Below are 14,391 nucleotides of genomic sequence, written 5' to 3' on the forward strand. Positions count from 1 at the left end.
ACAAAAACCCAACACAAATTAACTTAAGTCAGAGGAGCATTCATTGGCTCTCCTACCTAGGAGTTCAGGGATGGATGGATCTAGAAGCTCAAACAACATTGTCTGGGCTCCTTTTCTTTCTGTATTTGGCTCTATTTCCTGCTGGGTATTGATGTTATTATTTGTTACTGTGGATACAATTCCTCCATAAAGCTAGGGAACATTACCGTGGTCAACTCTGGGCTTATGTGGTCCTTACTTGGCAAGCCCATTAGAAAGAGAGCTTCTCTTTCCTAATTTCCAAAAAAAGATTTTGATTGGCCCTGCTTGGGTCATGTGCCTATCCCTGAATCCATCACTGTGTCTAGAGAAATAGGGGAACTTCTGTTGGCCAGGCCTAGGTCAAATGGCCTCTTTAGTGCCTGGGGTGGGGGATGGGCAGGTTCCAGTTCTAGAAAAATGGGTTAGGGAGAGAGATTCAGCAGGCAGAGTGATAGCTGTCTCAGTTTATCAGAATGGTGTTTACCATCTCGTGGGACCAGAGTAGGAGAGAGATTTGGGGCAGGGGTAGGGTCCCTTCCCACCTATTCGACTGACATAGCAGGAAGATGCTGGCTGTTCCTGGGCTGGCAGAGCTCGGAGCTGTACAACCATCCACCTTCTTTTCCAGCTCAGGCAAGTCCCCTCCCACCCAAGCTCTTTTTGCCCATCCTTGCTTGTTGTGGCCACTTCCTCATGCTCCCTCCCCCAGCCAGTGCCTGCCTGTGACTCCAACCTTCCTGTCTCCGTGGCAGGCAGCTGGCTGTCCGGAACTTTTCCCAGACATCGTCCCTATTGTGCAATGAGGTCACCAAGTCCTGCTGAGTCAGGCTGGGACAGAACCCAGCTTAGCTGGCTTTAGGGAGACAAGGTCTTCTCTAGCTCCTTGTGAGGGTAAGCATTTGAGCCACATTATCCTCATGGTCACCTTTTTGTTTTAGTCTTTTAAAAAAATTAACCCAGTACGTAGCGTCTTATTCATGACCATTTTTAAGAAGTCCCTCCTCCACTTCCGAGAAAAGAAGCCCCAAGCCTTGCAATAGTCCTTTCTAAGTAAACATCTTAGCCATTAGGCCACCACAACCCCACATTATCTCAGTTGGAAGGGAGTAAACAAGTCATTTACTGAAACCACCCGGTTAATGCTTGAATGCCCCCACAATGTCCTAACAAGTGGCTGTCCTTCCTGAGTCGGGCCACTTTAAGGAAATGCCCATAAGGCAAGTCTGACTACTGTTGGCAATGTCTGCTCTCTGCTCTTCACTCTCTCCATGGGCCTGCTGAGTATCACAAGGTGCCAAGACCCCTATTTTAAATGTCTGGGAGTTCCCCAGGCAGCTTCCTTAGGATGGTGTGAATATTTGACTCCTGATTATCTGTATGGTAGGTGCTGGGAAAGCATGAGCTCCCAGCCATTGCAGAGGCTCCCCTAGTCCACACATGGTCAGGCGCTGTGCATGGGAGTGGGTGCAGGGCTCCATGGGAAACTCTGGGGCACTGTACACTCTTGTGCTCCCTCCCCCCATGCTGGGGTTCCCTGGCAGGGCTGTGTTGCTTCATTGCTTTAGGGAAGCCATTTATTTCCTGGGTCTCTGTGCCTGACACTCCTGAGCCCACTGCCTACAAAATGTGGTGGTGAATGCCCTTGTAAGGAGATATGGAGGCACACAGTTGGCAGCTTACAGCAGGACTCTGCTTTCCAGTGGTGGGAGAGACACGTGTAAGACTGCGTGGGGTACCCAGCCGTCTCTCCCTTGTTATGGGAAAAATATTTGGAGTAAGAAAGAGAAAAGAGAAAACTGGCCCCAAGTAGTGTCTCCACCTGGAAGAACCTTTAGTCTATTCATTCCACTTTCTCTCTGAACCTAGCAGACTTAGTTGGAAGCATGTCCCTCTCTCTCTCTCTCTCTCTCTCTCTCTCTCTCTCTCTCTCTCTCTCTCTCTCTCTCTCTCTCTTTCTCTCCCCCTGCCCCGCCGCGCGCTTCCCTCTGTCTCGCGCTCTCTCTCTCTCTCTCTCTCCCTCTCCCAACACCTTCTCTCTCCCAGGTTCAGTCTGGGAGTACGAATGGACTGAGCCCCATAGTGCTAGATGGTTCCTAAAGGCAAACTCTGTTATGGCCCCCAAGAAGTTTGTATCCTCCTGGGACGAAAGGGCAATAATTTATAATCCTATGTAGCTGTGGCCAGGTGAACACAGGCTTGCAAGGTCCGAAATTGTGTAGGAAGGATGAGTAGGAAATAGAAAGACTTGCTCCCAAAGCATTACCTGGATAGGACAGATTTGGGTGGTGATTAACGATCTAGATAGTGTCCACTGCTCCTCTTCCTCCTTGGAAAGAGCCCCGAGGTCATCCCATGTCTTATCTGGTGTTTACACCAAACTTCCTCTATCTATGCTCATGGAAACAGTGGCAAGATGGGGGCCTAGGTTAGCCTAGGAATTGAGGGCTCCCTTGGCTATTCTGTACTTTCCATGTCTCAAAGCTGGATCTTAAGTTCCCTTCCCTTTTCTATAAGAAAGCCACAGTGCACTTCCTGAGTACCTATGTCCAGACCTCAAGTCCTGGAAGAGTTGATCCAAGAGCTTTCTGGAATGCTGGTTGTGGTATGGATTTTCCTTGTGAAATTCCACCATTGTAGTTCACCACACCGTGGCTTCTGATTCTCTGGAGACAGCTGGATAACTAAGGAGATGCTCAATTTGGTGCAGAAGGGCTTGGGGGCTGGAGTGCTAGGTAGAAAACAAAAATTCAGGGGCCAGCCCGGCGCGTGGCTCATGCGTATAATCCCAGCACTTTGGGAGGCTGAGGCAGGTGTATCACCTGAGGTCAGGAGTTCAAGACGAGCCTGACCAAAATGGTGAAACACCATCTTTACTAAAAATACAAAAATTAGCTGGAGGTAATAGTGCATTCCTGTGATCCCAGCTACTCAGGAGGTTGAGGCAGGAGAATAGCTTGAACCCAGGAGGCGGAGGTTGCAGTGAGCTGAGATTATGCCACTGCACTCCAGCCTGGGTGACAGAGTGAGTGAGACTCCATCTCAAAAAAAAAAAAAAAAAAAAAAATTCAGGGACCGATGATTACCAGCTTCCAAAGAGGAATGGTGACAGAGGGGTCTTGATATTAGAAGTAGATCAGAAGCCAAGGAACCAGTAACTGATCCAAAGAACAAGTAACTGATCTCGGTCCCAATATCATCTTCAACTATAGATTTGGTTATTGTTATGAGCCATTGTAGGCATTTTGAGGCTATTTTCTGGGTATCAAGCATATTAGCCACAAGGACTAAAGAGATCAAGGAAATAGGGTTGAGATTCTGCCTTCAGTCTTCTTATTTTTCTCTCCTATTGGTGGTCTCCATCCAGCAACTACCATGTCCATGTAAATGGGCTCCAGATCTAAATCACCAATCCAAATCTCTAATCTGAGCTCCAGTAATACACTCCAGCCACTGCCAGAACAGCTCTATTACAATATATAATCTAACTCTCCCAAAGCCTGACATGTCCAAAATAAAATTTATCCATCAACCTCACTTCCCCTCCACTCTTCCTAGACCTGTCCATGTTCCAAAGCTTCACATCTTTCTGCCTGCAATGATCTTATACTCTTCTTCTAATCAGTGTCTCACTATTCTTTAAGACAACTCAGATCTCATGTTTTCTGTTTATAAAATGTCTAGGTGCAATGGAGCACGTTCCTGAATCTACATTCTTTAAGGTCCAGATGCATGGCCACTTCCCAGGTGCAGTCTCCCATAATCCCTCAGGCAGAAGGACCTCTTCTTCCTCTGGGCTCCCAGAGCACTTAATCTGAAACTTTCTTTTAGCCCTTTCTACATTCATCCCCATTTCAAATCAAATCTCTAATGTCTCTGTACTTCTGAAATATTCCTACTTCCCAATGCATTTAATAACTGTATATCCACCAGAAAAAAATCCTGCCATCCTCAACTCCCCTTTTTTTTGAACTGACTAGAGCCACCTTCTGGGCTTCTCATCTAATAGTAACAGGTCACACTTCCAGCTTCCTGGTAGATGCTACTTCCTCACTCAGTTGTGTTAACTTCTATGTTATTGAAACAGTCTATTAAATGGTGTGGGCACTTCTAAGTGATAAGAGAAGACATTATTACGCTTCTCAAAGAGGATGACTTTAGAGTCAAATAGATGTGCCTTTGATTTGGGTTCTATACTTATTAAATGTGTGACCTTGAGCAAGCCACTTAATTTTTATGAGCCTCAGTTTCCCCATTTGTCAGTGGAAGGGTAATACTTTGAAAGTTTCATATTGTGCTCTTTCCCTCCTCCTTGAGTTTGCACATGCCATGCCTTCAGCTTAGCTCTCTCACGCACTTTTTGCTGGGAAGACACACGATTCTTCAAGCCTCAGCTTAGATGCACACACCTTAGGAATTCTCCCAGTCCTCCCTCAAAGATCAGGTTAGTTGCCTTTTCCATGTGCTTACCATCCAATGTCTTGGCACTTAGCCCTTGAATTGTAATAATTTGTTTCTTGCTTTCTTTCCCACTTTGAGGAACTGCAAACTGTTGAGGACAGGGATCATGATTTGCTAATTGTCACGTACCATCTTTGCCCTGCTTCATCCGCTTTTGATCCAAAAATAAAGCCAGCAAAAGTAAGCCAGCTCAGCTAAGGAATTCATAATTCTGAAATTCTGAAAAAAAATGTTGATTTCTCACTGAGCACTTATTAGCTGAGTGCATTGCAACATTTCAGCTCTTCAAATTGCGAACTCCATTCTTGCCCTGTGTTAGGCACTGGGCAGTAATTTGCTTTTGGTATGGAAATTGAGTGATATGTCTCTGAACCAATGTTAAAACCCAATAGTTTCCAATTTCATAAGATTTAAAACCAGTTTTGTGTATGTGAAACTACCCAAATCGCCAAGAGAATTAATTTTATTAGAAGAGTCTCATTCAGTAATAGCGATTTCCACAGTTTGTTTGGCACCCACAGTGGTAAATATTTTATTTTAAAAACTCAGCCACATATAAATGTGTTATAACAATCTAGGTACTTTGTCATGAATAAAAGCAATGATAACTATGGCGCTATCTTCTATTTACTTCAAATGTCACTTCTGAAGTGTATATTTATAGAACATGATAATTCAAAGAGGAAGATCCAGACCTCTTCCTTCCAGGGTCTTTCTCTTCAGGGTCCATCCCCATCCATGACATTCGCTAGCTGTGTGATCTTAGGAAAGTTATTTCATTCCTCTGTGACTCAGTTTCCTAGTCTGTAGAATAGCGATAATAGCCTCTGCATTATAGAGTTATTGTATGGCTTAAATGAGCTAATAGATGTAAGCGCTTATAATAATGCCTAGCACCTGGTATAAGCACTCTATAAATGTTAGCTATTATTATTTGCCAGGGGTGAATCAAATATAAGAAGAGTGTTTGGATAAGATTACCTTTAAATTCCCTGCCAGTCCTGAGGTTCTATGTCTCTGTATCATTCCAATCCCTCAGCATTCCTATCCAGTAGGGAGGGGGCAGCATTATCCACATTTTACAAACAGTAGAATTGAGCCATAGAGAAGCAAAATGTCCAGTAAGCAAGTGGCAGTCTGAAACTAGGACTAAGGTTTGTAGATGTAAGTATGAGGACTCTTTCCGGGAGGCTGTGCAGCTGTACATTTAAAAGCAAGCATTAGATATCCCTAATGAGCCTGTGAGCAGTGAACCCTTGGTCCCCCTTCTCTGCAAGGTTCTTCATAAATGTGCATCAAGGTCACTTCTGTCTCAATCTCTGAGATGATCTCAGCCATACCTTTTCAGATATTTTTCTTGCCAGCTTTTAAAAAAGCTAGATTGTGGAGTTGGATGATGGGCCAGCTCGATCTCTTTGGTTCCCTGTATTCTTTGCTGCTTTAGGCATTCCTGTGCCTGGGTGGTGAAGTAGGTATACACATACTTCACATGGCTCTCCACCCTGACTTTTTGGAGGGTTCCTTCTGCTGAGCCAGGACCTTAAACTACTTGAGAACCCCACAGCTGGCCTTATTCCAAAACATTCTATCACAACCACTCGCCCATCCCATTCCACCCTAGATTTCTCCTGCAATCATGGGCAAAGCATCCGCAAAAGCTCCCATCCTCTCCCTTTCTCTCACTATCTGGGTTGGTCAGACAGAAGCCTCTATCTTCTTTAGGATCCTGGCTATGCAGAGGCAGCCCCAAGAGTTGGTGGGTGCGGGGAGTTTCCTATGCCTGAATCTGGACTATTCAAGAGGATTTAGGATGCTTTTCTTTTCTGTCCACTAGGGGGCTGCTTGTAGGGGGATGGAAAAAACTGAGGCTGAAAAAAAAAAAAAAATCATGCTGCTGAAATTTCAGCAAGAGGGGAAAAGAGAGAGCGCGTGAGAGAGAGACAGCAAAGCAGTCCCAGGCTTCCTCCTCTCTTTCACGTCAGAGGCAGGAACCGACTGTGCTAAGGCTGTTGGCTCAACACGCAGAGGAGACGGGCAGACCCAGGGAGAGTGAGAGAAGGGGGTCCTCCCTGACCCAAGGAATTACCACTAGTGGAGTGAAGCCACCTGACTTTCTGATCTTATTTTGGTTGCCTCCTCATTCTCCTTCCACCCGTAGCCCTGACAGCTTGGGTTTCATTTCTTTCGTAGATCCTTGTCTCTTCCTCCCAGAAAAGGAGGAAGGGAAGAGAAGGGAGAGAGGTGGGCTCTCTAGGTGAGCGCATCAGCTAGCTCCAGCCTGAGCAGTCAACAATTTTCTTCCTAGGAAGCTCCTCGGCTGCCCACCCCCAGCCTGGGTAAGTCCGGAGCACTCGCTCCTTTGATTTTCTCGCTAACGTGATTTCAGCACCAAGGAGAGCTATGAGATGCATTTTGGTTCCTGTGTGTCTGTGTTCCTGCAAGGCGTTTGGCACTAAGGTTACATCTGTTTCTCTGCTGCCAGTAGTCGGGTTCTGCGTAGGGAAAAGAAAGGCGCAAAACTATGTTTACCGAATTAAAGGGGGATGTGGACTTTGGCCTTGCAGGTGTGCGTGTGTGTATGTGTATGTGCGTGTGGACTGTTGCATAAGACAGGTGAGGTCTGAGCTAAATTGCCGGTGGTTTCTGCGTGTCTCCATGTAGGGCTGTTCTTTTTCTCTGTAGATAAGCGAGAGGGTTGGGGAATAAGTCGGGGACCTTCTTTAACTCTCTCCCGACAAGCCATGCATGGTGGGAAAGTGTTGCAAAGGAAGCCTGGGGGGTTGGGAGTGGAGGTAGAGTTAAAAGTTGGGTACTTCTGAGAGAGCTTTAAGGAGGTGGTTTCTTAAATGTCAGTTTCCTAGGATTCTCTGGGCTCTTGCTGTGGAGAGAGCCCAGGCTGACCTTTTACTTTCTCTCCTGATGTGAACCCATGGCAAGTGGGCAGGTGCAACAGGTGAGGCTCAGGCTGGGGCGGCTCTGGGGGACTGAGGTCCATTCTGACTTCATGGTGGTAGAAAAGTGCCAGTGTCATGAGCTTTGCAGAGATTGGCTGATGTGAATTATATTACATTTGCAGAAGGCAGGAGGTATCCTCCACTCTTCTGTCCTCATTGGCTATGGGTGGTTGGAAAGAGGACAAAGTCTGTTCTGCCCTGTTTTCTGGGGTATCTGGCAGTGGAAAAACAGCTCAGAAGAAAGGTGTGTCTCTATATGTCTATGGGAAGCAGAAACAAACTTAGACTTGTCCCGGACTCAGGAGGACTTGGAGAGGTACTCTGTTCTCCTTCAGCACGGAGGGGCTCTGCAATCAGGAGCTCATTATTACTTCATTATCCATTTCTACTACTTTTTGCAGGGTATTTCTCTATTCTCTCCTGCTTTCTGCCTCTCTGGAGTATGTTCAGGCAATTTCCCGCATCTGCTTTGGTATGGTCTTGGAGACACTATATGCCGGCCCCTCCCCCATTCAGTCCTGGCCACTTCTACCTGGGTGAGTCATTCAACAAGTGGTGTTGACGGTTTCCTTCAATCATTCAAGTCTCAGTGGAGCCAGCATCTGACAGGGAACTTGAAAGAGATTTGGCTTCTTGTAGGAGCAAGTTTTCCCTTGATTTAACCCCTAACTCTATGGTTCTAATCACTTTCTTCAAGTGTGTTGAGACAGGGGAGATACACAGGCAGGGGAGTGGTTCACTCTTTCCAACCCCAAATGAACCCTAGAATGGCAATTTTTTTGTCTTACTTTTAATTTAGCATAATGGGTCCCTCCTCCAAGGTGAAGAAAATACTCTCCGCCTCTGGCTGGAGAGGCTTCTGGGTGAGAGATGTAGTTCTGAGTGAAATGGCACCACTTTTCGTTTTTACTATGCTTGGCATTGGATCCAGAGATCTTAGCATTGCCCTAGAATGGCAGGAAGTAGAATGCAGTCAGGAAGAGAGTGAAGTCAGAGGTTGTAAGGGTAGAGAAGAAAGACTGAAATAGACAAATGCAGAGCATCAGAAACCGACACTGACTCATTCAATGTTTTAATGCTCCAAACCCTCCTGTCCTTGAAATCTTCCAGTTTGAACAAGGGAGTGGATGGATTTCTGCATGACACATCCCTGAGGGTTTAAAAAAAATTATACCCTTGCAGTGGACCCTGTCCAAAGCTACCGTTTATTACTGAAGTCACCATACTTAGTGGTCATTATCTCATTAATGCCCTTAAATTCTCTCTGAAAAAAAGTGCTCAGTGACATTATTGGACCCATTTTATAAATGGAGAGACATAGACACTTAACATGGGAGGCCAGAGGATAGTAATAGCAGAAACAGAACTTCTAGCCTGCTAATACATTCTCACCTAGGAAATGCAGTAATGCTCCTGTGCAGAAGAGAAGGGATGGATTGGTCCCCAAAGGACAGGCTTGCAGCCAAAGCCTTTCAGGGAACTCAGTGTGGAGCAATGGCCTCACCCTAGTGAAGAATGAGAATCAGCCAGAAATCTCAAGGTGCTGATGGCCTCTACTTCTCAGCTAAGAAGATGGCCAAGAGCCAGATGAAGAGCTCTCTGGGCTTACTGCAAAGAGAGACCCCTGGGCTGGTGGCATCTAGGCTGAACTGATGTCATGTGCCTGATTGCCACATTACCATGCCCCAGAAATCCCAGCTGAAGGCCCCCTATCTGGGGCATGTTGCCATAGCTGTCTTGGCTTTGGGTGTTTGGTGACTGTTCTCTCCTATGAACGTTTTCTGGAACCACGTTCATTGAGTCCTCTGTGGTTCTGAATGTGGCAAGGATGACTAAGGAGCTGGAGAGGGCTGGGCTCTGACCACCTATAGAACCACTAGAAGAGGAGTGGGAAACTGGATGCAAACCCACTTCACGTATAAAGCCACTCCTGCAGCATTCCTGGCCATCACATCTGGCCAGCGTCCTGGAGAGAAAGCCACTAAGTTCTCATGCCCAGCCATCCTTCACTGCTCAGGGGAGACTGCTGGGCTGCCTTTCGGGCCTGGGGAGATGAGAAGTGGTGGGGAAAGATGGAAGGAGGAGGTCAGCTGTTCTGCACTATTCTCCATGGCAAAAGTTGCCATCTTTTACCTGGAAAGGGCCACTATTACTTTTTTGTTGTTGTTGTTGAAAAAAATGAGGTATAATTTATATATAATAAAATGCACTGATCTTAAGCATTCGGATTAAGTTTAGACAATTGTGTGCACTTGTGTACCCCAAAAAAGGTATACAAAAGCTCCTTGTGCTTCTTTCCAATTTTTCCCCTCCCCCAATCCCATCATTTTCTGACTTATATCACCATAGCTTACGCTGCTACATTTGCAGTGGAAATGTATTGCTGAATGTATTACTTAATAGATGTGGTATCTAAGCCCTAGACTTTCAGGAGAACACCTCAGAGTTCTGAGGCTATTTTTAGGGTGTTAGTAGCAAAGATGTGCAAGGGGGACATTCTGTACCCTAGCTTAAGGTCATGGTGTTAGAAAGACAAGTGGTCGTTTCAATCATGTTCGTGGAAACCAACAATCAAATCTGAACAGAAATTGTGGAAGCCCCTACAGGCAACTGCCTCGGAGCTTACCTGAGTTATCTGATGGAGTTCATAGAGATGATTTTGAAATTTCCATTAAAAACTTGGAATTCAGTATTCAGGTGGCTGGTCATGAGTCTCCCTACCTGGGCTTCAGGAGAGTGAGCTGAGGAAAGAGTACCCATGTGAGCTTAGTAAAGAAAGAAAGAGAAGAGTTCATTGTGATAAAACTTATGCCATGAAATTCAGCCCTATCCACAAAGGTCATGGCTGAGGAGGGTGCTGTTTCTCTTTATTAAGAGTAAATTTAGAACCAGAAGCCATATATGGAGACCTATGTACCAACACAGCTCTATCCAAGGATGTCTCCAATCCCCCTGCTCCCATCCCTGGGTTGTGGGCTAGGTGAGGTAATACTCTTTTGCATTTTACTGTTAAGTGATGGAGTTATCAGAAAGTTTGGTAACTTTGGGGTGTGTGTTTGTGCACGCACACATGCATGTGTGTGGTATCAGCGCACACATACAAACATGTATAACCAGTTTGGACACCTTGCCTATCTAATTCTCTTTACCCTGTCTCTCATTTAAGGGCCACTGGATAAAGATGGGGAATTTTGTGCACCATTTGCACATAGGGTCTTCAACAAGGAAATCAGAGTTTCTGGCAGATTACTCAGTAAATTAGAATCTTTAGTGGAGCTTAAAATGTGTCTAGGTAGGTCATAGACCTATTTACATGTTCAGAGGGTGCCAGTGTCCTCTGCCTCCCTCCATTTGGAGACCTTACTCTAGCACCTTCTTCCAGCACTTTGCCCCATTCTGAGGTCACCTGCCTTTGAGAATGCACTCAATGCACTGAGCCAGCTCTTTGAGGGGAAGTCTCCTGAGTCATCTCTCCCAGCTGCGATCCCACAGAGTAAAGTATAGGTTGCTAAAACACCATGTCATGGAAAGTTAGAAGATAACCAAAGTGAGAACTTCCTGGTACAGAAATACAAAGTTGAATGATATTCACAAAACCAGTTCCAGTAGATGATTTGGCAGAAGTGCAGAGACACACTTTTGCCTCATTTTGATTATGGGTTATGCTAATAATGATGAGATTTCCTACCTAACCAGAGTTTCATCTTCTTAAGAGCAAGTCCAGTGGGGAAGGGGGAATTGGAATGGGGTTGTTCAAAAGCTATTTTGAATCATGTATGTATAAGAATCACTGCATCATTATCTTGGAAATGTGACTTTGAATTAGAACTGTATTGGTAAATTTTGAGCACAGTAAGCTAATGATATGCCAATTGGCAGAGGGAATTCAAGCAACCTTGTCTTTTTCTCTTTCCCTACTTTTAAAAATATAGTTCAGTGGCAGTAAGTACATTTACATTGTATGCAACCATCACCAGCATCCATTTTCAGAATCTTTTCATTTTTCCAAACTGAAACTCTACCATTAAATGCTAATTCTCCATTTCCTCCTCTCCCAACCCCTGGCAACTTCTACTTCCTGTCTCTATGAACCTGACTATTCTAGGTACTATATGTAAGTGAAATCATACAATATTTGTCCTTTTGTAGCCAGTTCATCTTATTTAGCATAATGTCCTCGAGGTTCATCCATGTTATAGCATGTATCAGAACTTCATTCCTTTTTATGGCTAATATTCCTCTTCATGTTTGTACCACATTTTGTTTATTCATCCACCCATCAATGGATGCTTGTATTGCTTCCTATTCCCCTCCTTTAATTCTGGCCAACTGACTCTGCTTTACTCTCCAATCCAGTAAGAAACAGACACTTTCCCATGATTACACTCCCTTGAATTTTAAATTGTTCCCTTTCCCTATGAAATTCAAGCAGGTGGCTTCCTGAAGGCAAATGGAGGAGGATACATGGGGCTGGTGCACATGAATGAATTGGATTTATTTTCTATATTCAGACTCTCATTGCTAATCGGTACAACAGCCAAAGTTGGAGTGAGCATGGATCCTAAACTCTCATCTGTTCTCTCTATTGAAGTGCCTCAATCTTATCCCAGGGAAGTACTAGCGATAGAAAGAGGTGCAACCCTCACCCTTGGGGAGCATGTCTCTGGGTTATTTATTACAAGGTAAGACTTCTTAATGGGGGAAGGAGTTCTGGGGTCAAAGACAAATGAGCCAACAGGTGCATTGGAGTTTATTGAAGGGGTCCAGCCTGGTCTCCTAGGGACCCCTATCCTAGATCAGGGAGCTGCCAAGGGCAGCCCAACTTAGCTTCTATAAGAACGTCTCATGCTCTGGCTATAAACAACTTAATAAAGGTTTATTACCAGGACCCAGGAGGACGTTGTGGTTATTTTAATCTGGATGTGTCCTCCTCAAACTGCATGAGGAAAGACAATGGGGGAAAAGTCCAGAACACTGGTACTAGGACATTGTGAAGCCAGGATGGCTAACATCTGACAAAAGCTTAGCACCTCTCTGGGCTGGAATTTGGTCTTTGGACCTAGTCCCCCTAAAAATTCACATTCCTGGGCCCTGGCCGCTTACAGGTTTCTATGGCTTGACGATAAGACTAGCCAACACTTACTGAGTGCTTACTGTGAATTTTGGCAGTGTTTGGCACAGAGAACGCCCTTAGTAAATGTATTCTATCATTACTATTAATGAACATTTTAGATACTTTACATCATTTAGTGAATAAAACATGATGTTATAAACTATTGTCCCCATTTTACAGGTGAGAAATCTGAGGCATAGCGATGCTAAATGACTTTCTTCTGGGTAGACAGAACCAACAGAAAATCAGAAAGTTTTAATAAAACCCTCATTTTTTATAAAACCAAGCTCTTGAGGAGTTCAGAGAGGCTAACTTGCTTGCCCAAGGCCACACAGCTAGTAGGTGGTAGGGCTGGTTTTAACCAAATCTGTTTGGAACAGAGCCTACATTTTTGTCATTGTTATTTTTGTTTTGTTTTGTTTTGCTTTTGAGACAGGATCTCACTCTCTCACCCAGGCTGGAGTGCAGTGGTGTGATCATGGCTCACTGTAGCCTCCACCTCCTGGACTCAAGCCATCCTCCCACCTCAGCCCCTTGAGGACCTGGGACTACAGGTGTACACCTACATGCCTGGCTAATTTTTTTATTTTTATTTTTTGAGATGGGGGGTCTCAATATATTGCCCAGGCTGGTCTCAAATTTCTGGTTTCAAGTGATCCTCCCACCTTGGCCTCCCAAAGTGTTGGGATTATAAGCAGAAGCCACCGTGCCTGGACAGAGCCTACATTCTTCTGCTCTCTCTGCTGCTTGTGTCTTAGTCATCCCTCCCCTGCTCTGGGCCACACATACGCAGAACCCATGGAGCAAAGGCATCAAGAAGCAAGACCTGCAGAGTTAGTTAACTGGACTTCGAATTCCTGCTCCAACAAATACTGCCCCTGTGACCTTGGACAATTACTTAACCTGTCTTAATCTGAGGTTCCCCACCAGAAGTGTCCCCTCCTTCCCTTACCTGCAAAAGCCTATAGAGATCATCACATCTTCTTTAAGTTGTTTTTAAGAGAATTAAATAGGGCATGAGTACAAAGTCCCTGGGACAGTGCCTGGCATTGAACGTGCCCTCTATCCCAGATTTTGACACTTGCTACTTAATATGGCCTGGGGACTGGGTGCAGCTCAGGGCACTTGGTGTTTTAACAAGCTAGCAATTATCTGGGCTGACCCGGATTTTATATGCTTCTCAAGTGCTAATGGGTTGGGCAGACCCTTGTTTTACATCACCTTGATTTTAAGAGCATGTGTTGGCTATTTTTTCTCCTACTCTTTTAGCACCAAGAGCCAAGCTGATGTATTTTTAAATATCTGAAAAATGCCTCTTCCCAATTAATTACCTTGAAATTGTACTAGACTGAAATTAATTTGAGCCTTTAGGAGGGTTTCCGAGCCCTATTCTGCAGTCAGCAAGAGACCGTGAACATTTGGGTTTCCTTTCTTCTACCTTTCCCTCCCTCCAGGTTCTTCTGCCATTCTGAATTTTATTTATGAAACATTTTCCCTTCCTTTATAATTATGTTTTCCAAAGGAAGAACATCTAACAGTCACCTCCTGGCTGGACTGGAGTAATTGTTTGAATTTTTTGACGGTGTGCAATTTCAAAGGCTTGAGTTTATATAGATTACTTTGAATTTATCTCCACGAGTGCATCGGGAGAGAAGCTGCTGCCTGCTTCATGAAGTATTAGAAAGCCTGTAGCCACTGAGCACTGGTGTTGGTACGGATAGCCTGTTTATCTAAATGGATTTCTGTAAAACATATACCTTAATAAGCCAGATTTTGCCAGCTTGCCCTGTGTAAGTACCTTCTGATGTCCCCTGTGAATTGGTCAATACCAAGGTCAGCTGTGGC

The 14,391-nt window shown here is 44.9% G+C and overlaps 1 protein-coding gene across 1 annotated transcript in view; it reads left to right on the forward strand.

Moving 5' to 3' along the window:
- Positions 1-6,375: 6,375 nt before the first annotated feature.
- TNR (tenascin R) overlaps positions 6,376-14,391 on the forward strand; it is a 440,410-nt gene continuing 432,394 nt past the window's right edge. The window contains exon 1 of the mRNA XM_002760337.6: positions 6,376-6,815. The gene's annotated coding sequence lies outside the window, so the exon portion shown is untranslated. The remainder of the gene's footprint in view (positions 6,816-14,391) is intronic.

The sequence above is a fragment of the Callithrix jacchus genome, chromosome 18 (assembly GCF_049354715.1).
Source record: "Callithrix jacchus isolate 240 chromosome 18, calJac240_pri, whole genome shotgun sequence".
NCBI classification, from domain to species: domain Eukaryota; kingdom Metazoa; phylum Chordata; class Mammalia; order Primates; family Cebidae; genus Callithrix; species Callithrix jacchus.